Raw genomic sequence first — 17,045 nt, 5'->3', positions numbered from 1 at the left:
ATTCCTTGTAGATCAGTTAAATGAGTCCATCAGAAGACTGGCATAGTTTTGGGTAGCCTGGACAGTAAAAGTTCTAGGTAATGACATATGACACATGTGCCCTTAATATGTATATAATTAAGTATATATATACTTATATATTAAGTATATACATATATATATCACATACACATATATTTAAGAGACTAGATGATATTGTGAAGATGTATTTTGCATGAAGAATAGATAAATAGGCAAGCTCGGAGTTGCTAAGCAAAACCTAGGAGTAGGGATTCCACCTGCAGGCCCCTGGAGTACATACTCTGTATCTGTGGGTCAGGGTCACTCTCTCCAGCACATGGTGTAGACAACTGCTTCTCCTACATGCCCCAGAACTTTCGTACTTTCTCATGGAATCATGTTACCTTTTGCTTCAGGATCTTTTTTGCTCAGTCATTCAGAAACAAATATTGCTAAATTCTCCAGGGTTGCCAGTGATTTAATACATTTCTCTTCCTGGTTTACAGATTTGTAAGTTACCCAGGATTTCCTAGAAATGATACATTAACACTTCAGTTATCTTCAGTGGTATTCATATTCATTTCAGGAGGCAATAAAGGATGAGAATAAAATGGGCTAACTTGGTACATTCTCAGGGTTGCTTCCAGCAGGCTTAGAATGTCCTAATGGGTTCAAAAATATACTTCTCAGCATTGACTCCCTGGTAAATGCATATATGAATCATTAAGGTATTGCTTTGTAATCATGGGTCAGAATCTGAGGAGGTTTGTACCAGCTTGTTAGCATTGTTTACTGAAAACAGGGAGATGAATGATTTGTACCTGAAGAATTCTGCTCTTGAGGCTATGAATGTTCCATCATTGATTTACTTATTTGACTGTCCATTTGTGTGGTTTCCAGATTAGGGCTGTTACGAAAGTACTACAGCGTACATTCTAGGATATGGGTTTTGGTGAGTAAATGTATTCCCTTCTGTTGGGCATATACTTAGGAATAGAAGTTGTTGGCAATTTAGGTATCCATATTTGCAGCTTTAGGAGATATTGCAAGGTGTTTTCTAAGGTGGTTGTACCAGTTGGCACTTCATATGCAGGTGATCTTTAAACAGGTTAGAAAATGTTGCAGACTTCCTTGGAAAATGAGGAAATTCTTTTCTGATGACTCTACGTACAATTATTTAAATGACACTTAGCTATAGATTTTGCCTGATGGGAGACACCAGCTTGGTTGGTTCTTGTTAAACAATTCCTACCACTGATTTTCTTTTCTTAATTATGATTGATTTCTGTGTCCAATAGTTTTTCCATTCTCTTTTAAAAAAATGAAGGCAGAGTGTCTGGGTGACTCAGTCGGTTAAGTGTGACTCTTGATTTTGGCTCAGGTTATTATCTCAGAGTTGGGAGATGGAGCCCTGCCTTAGGCTCCATGCTCAGCGGGGAGTCTGCTTGAGATTCTCTCTCCCTCTGCTCTTTCCCCCAGTTCAGGTGTGCCTTCTCTCTAAAATAAATAAATAAAATATTTTTAAAAATTTAAAAGTGGCACCTGGGTAGCTCAGTGGTTGAACATCTGCATTTGGCTCAGGGTGTGATCCCAGGGTCTTGGGATCGAGTCCTATACCAGGGTCCCTGCAGGGAGCCTGCTTCTCCCTCCACTTACATCTCTGTCTCTCTGTGTGTTTCATCAATAAATAAATAAAATCTTTTTTTAAAAATAAATATAAATAAAAATTTAAAAAATGAAGGCAAAATATCATCTCACAAATATCCCTTGATATGGATTTCTGAGATCAAAATTAGTCAAATTCTAGCCTGTAAACTATTTTGGAATCTTCTGGATATTTCAGTTTATGATGATTTAAAGAACAGCATTGTCCTCACTACCATTACCTTTTCTTTAAATTCCTATGTATGTGTGAGAAAGAAAATATTCCACAGACCCATGACATTTTATTTTTCAAAGAGAAGCATAATTAAGACAGAATTTGAAGTATATCTAATTCACTTTGGAAGCCCAAGGAAATTTGGATAAGTATGAGAAAGTTGAGAAAATTAGACATGTAATACATGCCAATTAAATTTAAAGGAGAAGATGACTCATCTGGAATTAAGAAAAAAAGATGAATAGAAGACATGACCAAATTGAGAACCAGTCTTGCTGTTGGAGCACAGGAGAAGGGCACTTGGGTAATGCTGCTCAGACCAACAAACTTTAAATGCTCATTAAAAAAATTCTTCTTTTTTTCCCATCGATAGATACTCCTTTGAAATGTCCCAGAAATGTCCAGCTATCAGATGTAAATTAGTGTAGTTGATTAAGTTTAATCAGTAACAATCCAGTGTGCAGGACAGGCAGGGAAAGTAATAGGGAGACAAGGCTCACTTGTGCACGTTTCCCTGGCTGACCCATTGTGATTTGTCAGTCAAGAGCTTGTTGTGTCAAGCAATAAATAATTCATAGGCCTTGGTTTGTTATTTAATCTTCTTTTCCTTTTTATAGTGGTAGAGAGCAAGGTACTGTGAATCTGAGATACTTATCATCCAGCTCAGCAGAGATCATGACTGTCCAATCTTATTTTATGTGTACAGACCCTCATTCACCCCACCTCTGCTCAGATAATGACAACGCAAAGGCTAGACTCCATAACCATTTCACTTAAAAACTTTTCAGCATATCTTTAGAAGTCAAAGTCTCCTCTTTAATAGAATAATTATGTTATCATTTTCACACCTAGAACAAATTTCCTTGATCTGTGTTTAGTATTTTTTTGTCATATTAATCAGGTCGCATTTCAACACAATACTTGGATCAAAGAACCATGTTCTGTGTCTTCAAGTTTGCATTAGATTTCATCACAAATCAGCATAACACATTCTATGTTCAAACCTACTCAAGTTCATGGCAGAGTTCAGTTTAATAAGGACTTTCTTTGTCTTCTTCTTGTGTCACTATTTCTCTTCTATCAACATTTCTCCCTCTAATGGCATCGCCTGATGGAACAGATATCCAGTGGGTACTTGTGTATTCCTGCATAGATGCCTTAATTGTAAAGTATGGTATCTTTCAGCTATGAATTTTTAGAAATGCATACAAATGCAGCATCTCATTCAGCATTTTAAAATTGTTCCCATGTAATGTCAGCAGATCTTTGGTAGGGGTACATAGAATGGTCTTCCTGGGCTTGATAGCAGGAATTCTCTAGATGAGATTAAATTCTCTGAGCCCAGAGAGAGTCCATTGACACCATCAGATATTTCAGTATCACTAGCAGTGCCATGTAGTGCTTTGAAAAATGAGGATGAGTTGCAAGTCATCTTCTGTCTCCGTTAAAAGTGAATGTGTGGTGGATAAAAAGTAATCAGGGAAAGTGAGTATAGTTGTACTCTTGTTATCCAGGCATATTCATGTTCTTTAGGAAAGGAATCATCTCCAGTGACGTGCTTGCCTCATCCAAAACCTATAGACACTTCTAAGCGCCTCAGAAACAGATGGGTAAAACTTGCCATGAATACAAAGGAGTATATTTGGGTATTTTTAGGAAGAAAGAAGAGGTTCAGAATTATATTAGAGCCACTTTATTCTCTTCTAAACCAAGAAAGGACTAGTTCCTCCTTCTATAGGCTGTCGCACAAGATATTATGTTGCATTATGCAGCTGTGCAGTGCCAAAATTGAAGGTCTGAGGCACTTCCCACTTACACTGGCTATGACAGGGGCATAAATGCCTTTGAGGGTAGGCTGGACTGTAGTTCTTAGCTCTGTAGCCCTCCATGACCAGTGGGTCCTGATTACTTTTCTGTATTCCATTTCATTCCTATGTTGCCAGTTGTCTCCATTAGGAGAGAGGAGGTTATGCCACAATAATAAAACCCCAGCATCTCCGAAGCTTATTTTTTTATTCCCATAAAATCCTCTGATGGTCAAAGACATCTCTCTGGGGCAGCTGTCCTCTGTGTGTTGGTGGAGATACATTCAGACTTAAAGACTTAGTTCTTTAAATATTGCTAAACTTGGAGTTTGCTGGGGTTTTTTTCTTTTTTTTTTTTGTGATGAGACCAAAAAAAAAAAAAAAAAAAAAAAGAGTAGTATTTCTCCTTTTCTGTTTTTGTCTTTTTTTTTTTTTTTCCTTCTTTCTTTCATAGCACCTTCATATCAGCATGTCCTTCCATGAACTTTGGTGGTGGAAGAAAAAGCCTGGAGAATGGTGTAGCAGCTTCTAAATGCTTCCAAATAGATGTGGCATGACTTGTTTCCCACTCACATTCCATTGGCCAAAGCAAGTCACTCAGCCATGCCCACACTTAATATATACAAGGAAATGAAGGTCTTCCATCATCTTAGTATGAGAGGAGAATTGGAAGTTCTTATGGGCCTCACTGATGCATATCATACCAGTTTCATTCTGGCTTATTTCTTTTACTATTACTAGAACTCCACACTTTATGTTCATATTTTGGTGAGGAGACAAGACAAGGATACCATTTCTTCCTTTTGTTTTTCTTGCCTTTCTGACCCAGGAACAGTTTTTTCCTGAACACTGTGTGCTACCACAGACATTTTGCTGGGGTTAGATCCACATGTCTTAGGCTTGAAGGTGTGTACACATCACCTGGATTTTGGTTCAGTAGGTCTGGGGTGGCACCCCAGATTTTGCATTCTTAATGAGCGCCTCATCTGGTCTGCTGGGCACACTTGGAGGAACAAGCCTTTGGTCTACAACTCTGTTTAGACAGGGGCAAACATCATGATTTTCACTGGATTCATACAAAAATTTAGGCCATTAGTTTTTTTTTTTTTTTCTCTCCCCTAAAACTGAATGAAGGGATGTGTCGCATGGTGATAGTTGTCAACCATGTATGAAGACTGTCAATGCAATTCAAAAGCATGTTTCTAAAGGATAATTGGCTTTGTGTTCATTCATATTGAAAGAGGACTGCTAGGAAGAAAGGAGACCTAATTGAACACTCAAGACATTCCACTAAAAGCCGGCGTCTAATTATTGTGGGGCCCACACAGCAGGGACGCTGAAGGAAGAGAATATACCAAAAACATCTTTATACTCTTTTGCTTTGAAGAGCCCTTCCTGAGATCAAATGCAATTTGTGCTAAGGAGGCAGGGACTGACAAGTTTTACCCCCAGCAAGCCTCTCAGAGACAGGCAGACAGAACATCTGTCATCGTGCTTCGATTTTGCCTAATTATTAATAGAACACTTATTTTTTTTTCCTGATCCATTACTAATTAAGATTCTTGCATGTTTTAAGCATTTCACTTAGTGCTCAGGATTCCAGATGAGTTGCCATTTGGCTCCAAGATGCAGATTGGCTTCAGAGGGCTGTATTAGAATTGTGTGCATGTGCGCTTGGGTAGAAATGAGGTTGGGCTGGGTAAGAGCACTCACAGGCACTTCTCATTTTATCCAGAGCCTGTTTTTCACTTTGCTCATTTGTAATGCCAGTCCATGATGGTGAATGGGTGTATTGCTATAAATTAACGGCCATGTCTCATAGTTCTTATTCTGGAGATGTAATTCAAAGAACTGTCACAAGGAATAGCAAAGCTATATATTCTTCTTTACAGCAACCATCATAAAAAAAAAAAATCCCAATTACTTTAAATTACCACAAAATGACTTTAAAATCAAACCCAGACCTATTGCCCTTGATTTTCTTGTAATTAGTTCAAAGGGCAGGAGACAGTGCAGTAAGTTTTGGGGTATATTATATAGCAGTTACATTTTTCATCATCAAGGAACTTTTAGTTTACAGCTTCTTTCCTTTGAACTAATTCATTGAAGGAGATAATAATTCTAGATTCGTTTTCTTATTCTGCTGACACTCAATTTCTGGGACTTGGGCATATTTCACTTTCCTTTTATCATTAAAATATTTAAAACTCTAATTTAAAATCTTAGCAAGTGCTTGGTTTTTATGTGATAAATGGAAACTCGCTGGTATTAGCTCGAGGGATTCAGCAATGCCCGAATCCTGTCCTGGCAAAGCCACTCTCTTCAAGAGACTCTGATGAAGACAGACATATAATGGACAATTACAAAGACAAATACTTCTGGGGTCCACATGTCTAATCTGCCACTGCAGGATTCTTTGTTAAACTCAGCAGTAAAAGAACAGAATTTTTCTCCTATCTCTAAAATCAATTCCAAATTTTGTTATCAGCCCATTACACAAGAGGAGAAACCAAAGAAATCAGAGGGTTGATCCCTGGGTAGGTAGATCAGATGAGTGCTACATCACTGACTGATCTAATGGGAAAAGCTCTAGCACATTCACTACCAGAACAGAGTGGAGTGGTGGTTCCTATGGATTTAGGCACCTTGGAAAGTTGACTTGTTTTTTGTACAATGTTCCTTACCATTTACTAATTGCAAATAAAGGCATCAAGTTCTTGTACAAATGCAGAAACTCTCTTCATACACTAATCCATATATCCATCCATTCATCCAACCTATCAAAAGAAAAATGGTGGGAAATAATGGTGTCCTCTTCTGACTAGAGTATCTGTTCTAGTATCTTCTACTGTTTCCACAAAGAGCAGTCACCTGTACAGCAATTGCTTTAGCAATTAGAATTATATATTTTTTAAATATATATTTTAATGGGTCACAGGATGTATGGTGTGGTGTGGCAAAGGGCACTAGATCAAATACATTTATTCAAAGACCCTGTATCCCCAAACTTCTAATCACTTGATTTCCCCCTATATTTGGAGCATTGGACTAATTATCCATTGGTGTAATTTTTAATAGTTATTCTGACCCTTTCTTCATCTCCACCCATATAAAAAGCATATGGAAATGGTCTATAAGTTTAAGGCATTTTTTCTCCTTTATAGAACATTTTTAGGGAACTTCAAAGGATGTTTTTCTCCTCAGATGTTAGGAAATATATAATCGGATACAAGCGTTTCTCAGGGTAGGTTGCTTCTGGCCATTTTCTAGGTAGGTACTTTTTGGTCATTCCATCTGCTTCCAAAATTTTGACAAATCTGCTGAAATCTCCCACTGAGTGCATTTCTAACATTGCCATTACACAGAGTTGACTTTTCTCAGGTAACTTTCATATTTTATTATCTCTTTATTGCATAGCCAACCTTCTTGTCAGCTGAATGCTTGTCTTTGTTCTATAGCCTGGTCATCTGAATGCTCCCTCATTCCTGTCCATACTATTTTTTTCTCTCCCATTAGCTCTATACAATGCTTCCATTTCCTCACTTGACACTCACCCAGTTACCCAATTTAATGTGGCTTCTGATCCATCACTCTGCTGAACCATCTCTTTCTGAACTTGCTAAGGAGTTGCCTATTGCTAAATCCAAAGAGTGTGTTCTAGTTTTAAGATGTATGACTTTTGGGGCAGCCTGGGTGGCTCAGCGGTTTAGTGCCACCTTCAGCCCAGGGCCTGACCCTAGAGACCTGGGATTGAGTCCTACGTCAGGCTCCCTGCATGGAGCCTGTTTCTCCCTCTGCCTGTATCTCTGCCTCTCTCTCTCTCTGTGTCTCTCATGAATAAATAAATAAAATCTTAATTAAAAAGATGTATGACTTTTGAATAGCATTCAAAACTGTTGGTCACTGCTTTCCTCATGAAATAGCCTCTTAGTTTGCTTTCCATCATATTCTTTGCACCTGCTCTACAGGCTTCTCCATGACATTCTTCAGTGGCCACTCTCTAGTCTCTGCCAGCACAAAAGGATTTATACTTAAGGCTTCAGTCACTTCCTACAAATAAGTGACTGAGAAGGCTGTATCTTTAGGTAAGACATCTCCTCCTGGCTCCGTGTTATCCACACTCTCTGCTTTCTTGACCTCTCTGTTGCATGAGTTACAGACATCTCAGAATCACTGTGATTAAAACTGAACCCATGAACTCTTCCCCGACCCTGGCCTTCACAGGTGTTCTGTCTCTGCATGGCATCATCACCCATTGAAGATATGCCATCTAGAATCTCTGGAATCATCCTTGACACCTCATTTCCCTTATCCTTGTATATGCTCATTCAACATTTATTCCACAAATACTAAGTGCTATTATGTACCAGACAGTGTTCCTAGTGTGAGAGACACATCATCAAATATACCCACATCCCATCCATCACCCCATCCTGTCAGTTTTACCTCATGCGTATAGCCTGTTCTCTCAAGTTCATCTATTCTTTCCCCAGCTCTCATCGTCTCTCACTTAGCTACCACAATAACTATTCAGTATGTCTACACTAAAACAAACTTTCCAAAAGCTGCTAGTGTTACCCTAGCCCATCCCTACCTCCTCTCATGGTTTAAACTCCCTAGTGCTCTTGGGGATGGGGCGGAATTCATTATTTGGACCTGATGGGTCATGACTGCCCTTGGCCCTATTCCCTGTCCAGCCTTGTCTATCCTTAGCTTTCCACTCCATCTTTCCACTTCTGCTACTCTCCATCCCTTTGACCACAAGTTCTTTGAAATTGAATATTGCTCCTTCCAACTTCTGCAAAATTTCAGTTCACAGCTTAGCACAATCCTCCCTTGTACTGACACTCTCCTTGCCTCTCCAGACTAGGTCTAATGCCATTACTACCCATGTGAGTAGAACACGCTCACGTCTCTCTGCTCTCCTCAAATGGTCTGCAATGCTTTGTACGGTGCCTGGCACATATTAGGGATTCACTGATACTTACAAATAAGTAACTTATTTTTATGAAAAGGAGTTGCCCAGGCCTTTTGCACATTTGCTCATCATAATGGAATTCTTTGGATCCCTGGGGCTTTCACTAAGATTTTCTTAGGCACTCTACCTAGACTTTTATCTCTGTCCTGAAGTGACCTTTTAAGGAGTTCCACGTGTACACTGTCATCTCTGATTATTTAAGATGCAGCAGAGAACCTCAGACCATTTACACCAGAGATAATTGCTGGGAAATATGTAAATTACCATCAATTACTTGCATTTATCAAAAGTTTCATTTAAACTCCTAGTTAAGCTGTACACAGTTGCATAAATTATTTTAAAAACTGATATCCTTAGGAGAGAACCTTGTAATCATGCTGGAGTGGAAAGATGACTGACAATGAAGTAGATGGAACTATTTATGTTGCTTAAAGTAATTTAGAAAAGTGCCCAAACAGTTTGGTTTTGGTCTTGTGACTCTGCCAAAGTCAGATGCTAAAAACTTGGCATGTTCGAATTTATATTTTGTCTTTTTTCCCCTCATCCTGTCTGTTTCCTGCAGTGTCTTTGAGAAGTAAAGAGGAGAAAAAAGTGGGCCAAGCAAGAGTGTGGAACCTGGATAAGACACCAGATTAAAAGTGAACTCAAAGATAAAGTTTGATTTTTTATTTTTATTTTTGTAGAAAAACACCCAGCTGTTGTTTACAGATGGCATCCCCTGGCCACATGATCTTGGAAAAACCTCTTTACTTCCTAATAAAATAGAACCAATAATATATGTATATTATATATGTGTAATATACATATGTACACATATGTAATATATGTTAACACTCTGAAGAGCATACCACACAATTAGCTCATATGATGTGTGTTTTTCTTTGTGAATAACCAGGAGTCCTGGGATTCCTATGTGAATAACCAGGAGTCCTGGGATTCCTATGTCCAAGACTTTTTGAAATGGTAAACACTTTTTAAGTGTATGAGATGTGCCAGATCCTAAATACCTTACAAATATTTATTCATTGAATCCTTATAACAGCTTAATCATGAAATAAATATTATTATTGTCAGCCTTATTTATAGATTAGGCAAGTGAAGTAAAGGGAAGTTGAATAGTTTTCCATAGGTTAGGATCATATGACTCAGAAGCAGTGTCTTCATTTTGGAAAATAATGACTTTATTCTAGAAGATTCTGGGTCCTGTAGCTGCTATGTGGGAAAATTCTTCTTTCCATTTTCTGTTTGAATGTCCCATTTGCTTTACTTTGTATGTCGGGTTGGTGGTGTGATACAGGCTCCTGCTTCAAGATAGGATTTACTGTTTCACTTTATTTTTCTTTCAGGATACCATGCCAGAATGCTTTTGAAATTTTGTTATTCTCTGCATCAATGATTTGTCCTTTGAAAAAGAGAAATAATACCTGTCATTCTGACATTTGGAGATCTAGACTGTACCATTTGCCCCTTCTTAGCCTTGTTTTAGGTAGTAAATCAGGCAAGGTATGGGAGTACTTTGCTTGGAGATTAGGTATTACCCATAATAAGAGTCTCATGGTGTTGGCACGTGGTGGATATAAGATGGGAGATTTTTTTAATAACATTTTTAGTTCATGCAGAAATATTTTTTCTTTTCTTAGATTTTTTTTTAACTTCTCTCTTCTTCCTATAAATAGAAAAGTGGGGGGATCCCTGAGTGGCTCGGCGGTTTGGCGCCTTTGACCCAGGGCGCGATCCTGGAGTCCCGGGATCGAGTCCCGCATCAGGCTCCCAGCATGGAGCCTGCTTCTCCCTCTGCCTGTGTCTCTGCCTCTCACTCTCTCTCTCTCTGTCTCTGTGTCTATCATAAATAAAAATAAATACATAAATCTTAAAAAAAAAAAAAAGAAAAGGGTTCAGTTTGGCTATTGGGCTGTTAGTTCTTCTGACATAATATCAAGAGTACTTATATTTATTAATCTCTTTCATTTCCCTAAGGTGACTTTGGAGTTAAAAGTCTTACAACTAATGATTTGATTTGGCTTCAAGGATAATGAAATTAAATATCTCTTGATTCATCTTTGTTGTATAGACTATAGAATTGTTTCATATTTGTGTGTGTGTGTTTCAAATTTAGTAAACAGTTTTATGATTCTTTCAACTTAAATTTGAGCAGATTTTGAATTTCAAGGCAAAATACTACAGGTATTTTTAAGAGAATGGTAAGCTATTTTTTTCAATGTTGATTTTGAATTGCAGTAAGAATCCTATTTTTAGTTACATAGGAAAAAAATGTTTAGGAATGGAAAATATTTAACTTTGTCTAATTTTCTACTTCTGTTTTGCACTTTGAATATTCTTGGATTTTGCTGTATTTGACATAATTGGGTTGGTGAATATAATAGAAGGCAATTCTTTCATGCTTTATATATAAAAACACTGGGAAATTGTGAGAGGTAAATAATGTATTGTTTTTTTAGACTTTCTGAAGCTCTGATTTAGGGTTGCACATAAATACAGAACATCTAGTTATATTTGAATTTCAGATCAACAGTGATTTTTTTCTAATGTAAGTATGTTCCTGAATACTGCATGGGACAGGGACACCTGCCTGGATAGCTTAGTGGTTTAGCGTCTGCCTTTAGCTCAGGTCGTAGTCCCAGGGTCCTGAATCGAGTCTCACATCAGGGTCCCCACAGGGAGCTTGCTTCTCCCTCTGCCTGTGTCTCTGCCTCTCTCTCTGTGTCTCTCATGAATAAATAAGTAAAATCTTTAAAAAAAATTTTGCATGGGACATATTATACCCCCCAAAAATATCATTGTGTAGCAGGGCATCCTGTATTTTTATTTGCCAAATTTGACAACTCTTAGTTTTGGTTAGTCCTGTCATGTCCCTGTTGGACACTGATTTTCCTCTCAGGGCCTCTGAATTGATCATTTCTAAAAGTCACATCAGTCCCAAAGTGGGATTTAAAGCCATTATGGAAATAAGCAGATAAATAAATACACAAAAGAGAGCCATGCAAGTGTTGTGATTAATCCATTTCCATTCACCTATGGTGTGCAAGGAGGAACCCTCAAATCCCCTCTCACCAATGCCAGATCTGACCTGGAGACAGGGAGCAGGCCGAGGGGTGCCCATTAAGCCTTATCCCAGCAGCATGGCTGCCCCACCCAGGCCCTTCTGAAGCTCTGGGTCTGGAACAGCAGTGCCACACAGGATGAGAAAGCAGCTCCAATGCTCTGTTGCTCCTAGCAAATTGTGTGTTCAGTGTGCTTCCTTCCCCTTGTTGCCCTGCTTCTTTCTCCTGCCTTGTGTCCGTTCTTGGCTCATAGCAATAGATTCAGCCACAGCCATCAAACAGTACTGATGGACAACTATGGCTTACTTAGAATCCACTACCAAACTTACCCGCCAATACTGAGTACAGCGTTGTGGACCTAGTAGATACCAAAATGTGGTTATACAGATCAAAATGCTATAATCCTATCATGGCAAAAGCCAAAAGAAAGTATCTAGATTCTATTTAGGATATTTGATTAAAAAAATTATTTGAGAAAAATCCTATTTGAAAAATGTTGACTGACTTATTTGCTGGGACAGCATTGACTGCTTTTATGAGAATAGGTCTTTCCATAAATCCGAAATTATTAGCCAATCCCATGATAACTTATGTCAACAATAACATTATTAATGCATGATAAATACACACTTGCTCTCTTAAACACAAATTAATGACAGTGAAAGATACCTTCATCAGACGTGAGAAATATGGTGAAGTCTGTTTTTTTATCAATGTGTACGTAACATACAATATTATATTTACTTCAAGTGTACAACATAGTGCTTCAGCATTTATATAGGTTAGGAAGCGATAACCACAATAAATCTAGCCACCGTCTGTTACCACACAAAGTTGTTATCTATTGTTAACTCTATTCTCTGTACTCTACGATGTATTCCTCTTTCTCATTAATTTTATAAGGGAAGTATTGTGCCCTTTAATCCTCTTGCTTTATTTCATCCATCCCCCTCTTCCTCCCTTCTGGCACTCACCAGCTTATTCTCTGTATCTCTGAGTCTGTTTCTGTTGCCTTTCATTTATCCATTTGTTTTGTTTTTTGGATTCCACATATAGTGAAATCATACCGTATTTGTCTTTCTCTGTCTGCCTTACTTCACTTTGCATAATAACTTCTAGATGCATCCATGATGTTGCAAATGGCAAGGAGTCTTTCTTTTTCCTGGCTGAGTAATATTTCATCATATGTGTATATATACTATATTTTCTTGATTTGTTTTGCCACTGATGGATATTTAGGTTGCTTCCATATCTTGGCTATTATATTGCTGCAGTGAACGTAAGGGTGCATATATCTTTTTGAATATATGTTTTCATTTTTGGGAGGTAAATACCTAGAAGTAGAATTGCTTGATCATATGTTAATTCTTGTTGTAATTTTTTTGAGGAATCTCCATACTGATTTGCATAGTGACTGGACCATTTTGCATTTCCACTGACAACACATGAAAGCACTCTTATACACTGACAACACATGAAAGCACTCTTATACATCCTTGCCAATACTTATGTCTTGCCTTTTTGAAACTAGCCATTTTGCCAGATGTGAAGTGATATCTCATTATGGTTTTGATTTGTATTTCTGTGATAATTAGTGATGTCGGGCAGCTTTTCATGAGCTGTGGCCCATTTGTATGTCTTGTGAGAAATGTTTGTTCAGGGTCTCTGCCCATTTTTTAATTGAGCTGCTTGTTTGTCTTTTTTGATACTGAGTTGTGGGAATTCTTTATATATTTTGGATATTAATCCTTTATCATATATATCATTTGCAAGGTGAAGTCTATTTATTTTTTTATTTTTTTATTTTTTAATATTTTATTTATTTATTTATGATAGTCACACACAGAGAGAGAGAGAGGCAGAGACACAGGCAGAGGGAGAAGCAGGCTCCATGCAGGGAGCCTGACGTGGGATTTGATCCAGGGTCTCCAGGATCACGCCCTGGGCCAAAGGCAGGCGCTAAACCACTGCACCACCCAGGGATCCCTGAAGTCTATTTAATTTGATTTACTTTCTCTATTTCTTTTTTGGTTTACATGAGATACCTTTCTTACAATTTTTCTAATTTCTCTAGTTTCAGCCTACTCTGTTGAAAAGAAAAAAAAAAACAAACTAAAACTGTCTTCACATAAAAGAGGTGTAATTTCATCTGACAGATCTTATTTCACTTACATGTTTTTGTGATTCAAAAAGTGTTCATCCTTCTATGGCTAAAACGAAGTGGTATTTGAGCTCTGATCTAGACATGGACATTCATCCCTCACTATTCTCAGTTAAATCTGGAGATTTACAATTACCAGGTGTTTTTTTTTTTTCCTCCTGATTTATATACTTTCTATCAAGAATATTGTTGATCCAGATAATTGAGTTATCTGTAACTCTTTGCTGAAAAAGGAAAGGTTGTTGATGGAAAGAAAAAAAACTTCTTAGAACACTGGGTCTCTTTTCTAGCTCCAGAAATGATTCACCACTCACTGAAAAAACTTCAACTAAGGACGATATATTCAGAACACTTGACAGTTGAGTCAGGGTTGTTATTCTAACAAAAATATTTGAACTCTAGGCAAGGGCTCTGACCCTGTGCTCTTCCCCTCAAAAAGGCTGTCTTGCTGTCAGATACTCAGATAACTTTTCTCTCTCATGACAGCTTTTGCAGTACATGTGACAGTCTGTCTACAATGGGACAACATGTGGCTGTTTGATGTTGTGTAGCTGAGGGGGATGTCACTGTTTATCTAAGAGTCTCATGTATGACTGGTTAAGTTAATAAGAGAGTAAGGAGTAATCCAGTCATTACCCTGAGACTGGATAGTTTAAGACAACACACTTTTGTTCAAATAACCTGAGGTCATGATAAGCAGAATACTCTGATTCTAGTTATTCTCAACCCCCTCTGTTCGTGATGTTACCCTATGCTGGACAGCTGGGTGAGTGGTGTTCCCATCTCATTTTCTTACATATTAAGCTTTAGGTCTCAGGGGTGAGGAAGGTGGGTTTTGGTGAGAGAAAGAAACTTTCTCATGGTCAGTATTCTATCAATTACATTTTTGTTTAGAAATGTACCATGATTCAAATGGTTTTGAATCTTTCCTTCTTTAAGATAGCATATCTTTGCCTGGGATCATCATACTGTGTTTATTTGAGTGATCATTTTGTGCAAAACACAATGATAGTTCCATAGTGAATTTTCCAAGTTCTAAGGAGACCATCCTTAGGAAGCCCTAAATAAAGCTAATCAACTGAGCTCTCTTGTTCTTCTGAATTTAAGCTCCATGAAGGATGGAGCATTCACATATGGATACTGGTGTCACAAATGGAGACTAGGCTTCTTGTGGTTTTGCCATACTTTTCATATTTAATCTTGAAGAAACATAAGTCTCACCTTAAACTTCCTCATCATTCACAAACAGGAGGGGTCGACTGAATGCTCCTTGAAGGGTCCTCAAGGTCTACAATTTAGGAATGACCTGTTAGTCAAAGGGCTTTCCCTGGTCAGCCTGAGGAGCAATGAGCTTCACTTCAGGTCCTGTTATTAGTTGTATTTTATTTTATTTTATTTTTTATGGTGGTTGTTTTGCTTCTTTCTATGGGGATTGTGCTGGGCCTGTACATAATTCCCTTTCCATAGACCTACTCATAAAGGCTATTTCTCAGTTCAAGTCCAGAGACACTGTCTTCCAACCATATTTGTGACTCTCTCTCAAGCTCCAAAGGGTAATATTACTCAGAATGATCTACTCATAAATATGTATGGGTCAAAACACACTTATATATATATTTTAAATAAACTATGCCTCTTTATGGTTTCAAGCTACTCCTAAGCATTTGTACATTGACTCTAATTTTTCCCCAGAAAATGGCCTTGCTCTTCTTTTATTACTTTGAATAAGAAGAAAAAGAGCAAAGTAATTAGATTATTTTGTTTATGAGGAAAGGAAGGGTATAGATTGTGTGTGTGTGTGCGTGTGTGCGCGCACGTGCATGCAATGTGCTCAGGGAGGTTCAGGGAGGAATATCATTTGTGCACTGCTTTCCTGGAGGAACAGTTTAGAGTTTGTTTTGGAGTAAACTGAGCTGAAGTTTGAAAATAAGAAGAGACTTCCTAAACGCTTGCTCTCTGTATAACCACCTTGTTAAATAAATGCAGCGTTTGGACCCATTCTGTTTTTCTAATTCCATTGTACACTTGGGAAAGCAGAAGGCGTTTTACATTATGCAGAATCTGGTGTTTGGTTATTTGGAAAGGCTGCTTTGCCCACCAGGTCACAGTAAATGACTGCAGATGCTGAGGATATGTTGACAGTGTCAGCAGTGAAATCTTTGCCACACAGATTGTGAAAGATTACAGGAGGGCAGGACATAATTTATTTTGCTAACGATCTATTTCCCATCTGCAATTTGTACCTGTTGAAGCTGAAAGTACACTCCCTGTTTCTATCTAATTCTTGCCTCCCTATTCTTCTTTCTCCGACAGGCATGCAGCCCATGAAGCCTTAAGTTCAGACGAGCATTATTAACAGCAACCTTTATAGTCTACCGGGGATTAATTTAATTTTTTTTGGCGTGTGTTTTTATAATAGTTTCAAGATGCTGGAATGTAGATATAGTTCTTGTAAAAAAAAAAAAAAAGTTTCGACTTTTGGTTGATTCATTTAGCTACCCAGCAGGATCTGATTGCTTTTGCTGAAATTAAATTCCAAAGAAGAAAATCTAACATACCACTGCCACAAACACATAGCACACACTACACAAATCCATACACACGGTGTGGTAGTGATGTCCAGGTGAGGCAAGAACTGCTTTCTAACCTGGAGATAGGTTAGGTTTTAATTAATTTTTAGAAGTGTTTTTACTCTGGTCCATTTTCCTTTTGGATGAGCCATGACATATTGATAGATATTTAGATGATTTTGTTCTTATTTAATCTTTATTTTTCAGTCACCGAAATCACCAGATTCTAGTGCAAATTAAGAGGTTGTTTTCTTTATACATTGGGAGGGGGTGGGTATATTTTATTTTACGTGCTTAATTGTAGCTGACACAGTTAGAAAGCTCTTTTGTCCTTCTTTTTCAGGCTGTATGTGAACTCCATTTCAATGCCAAATAGGTAGGTAGAGCTGTAAATTATACGTGTTGTGGATGTGCTAATAATAAGTTATTCTTATGGCCTTTCCAAGAAATCATTCTGGAGGAAAGGCAGTGGGAAGTATGTCTTGCTGTTTTTGGAGCACACAGAGAGTGAATGATACTCAGAAAAAAATGAAATGTTTAATTTTTATACTTTCACCTCAGTTTGAAATGCAGATGGAAGTTGTATTTTT

General features: G+C 37.9%; 1 long non-coding RNA gene across 6 annotated transcripts in view; it reads left to right on the top strand.

The window, feature by feature from the left end:
- The window catches only part of LOC140641194 (uncharacterized), a 241,590-nt gene that overhangs the window by 192,533 nt on the left and 32,012 nt on the right, over positions 1-17,045 (top strand). For all 6 annotated transcript variants that reach the window (XR_012037728.1, XR_012037733.1, XR_012037731.1 and 3 more), the window contains one exon: positions 16,799-16,831. This is a non-coding gene — a long non-coding RNA (uncharacterized lncRNA). The remainder of the gene's footprint in view (positions 1-16,798; positions 16,832-17,045) is intronic.

Source organism: Canis lupus, chromosome 10 (assembly GCF_048164855.1).
Source record: "Canis lupus baileyi chromosome 10, mCanLup2.hap1, whole genome shotgun sequence".
Classification (NCBI taxonomy): domain Eukaryota; kingdom Metazoa; phylum Chordata; class Mammalia; order Carnivora; family Canidae; genus Canis; species Canis lupus.
Note: the sequence above shows the minus strand (reverse complement) of the source record. Positions and strands in the feature narration are given on the sequence as shown.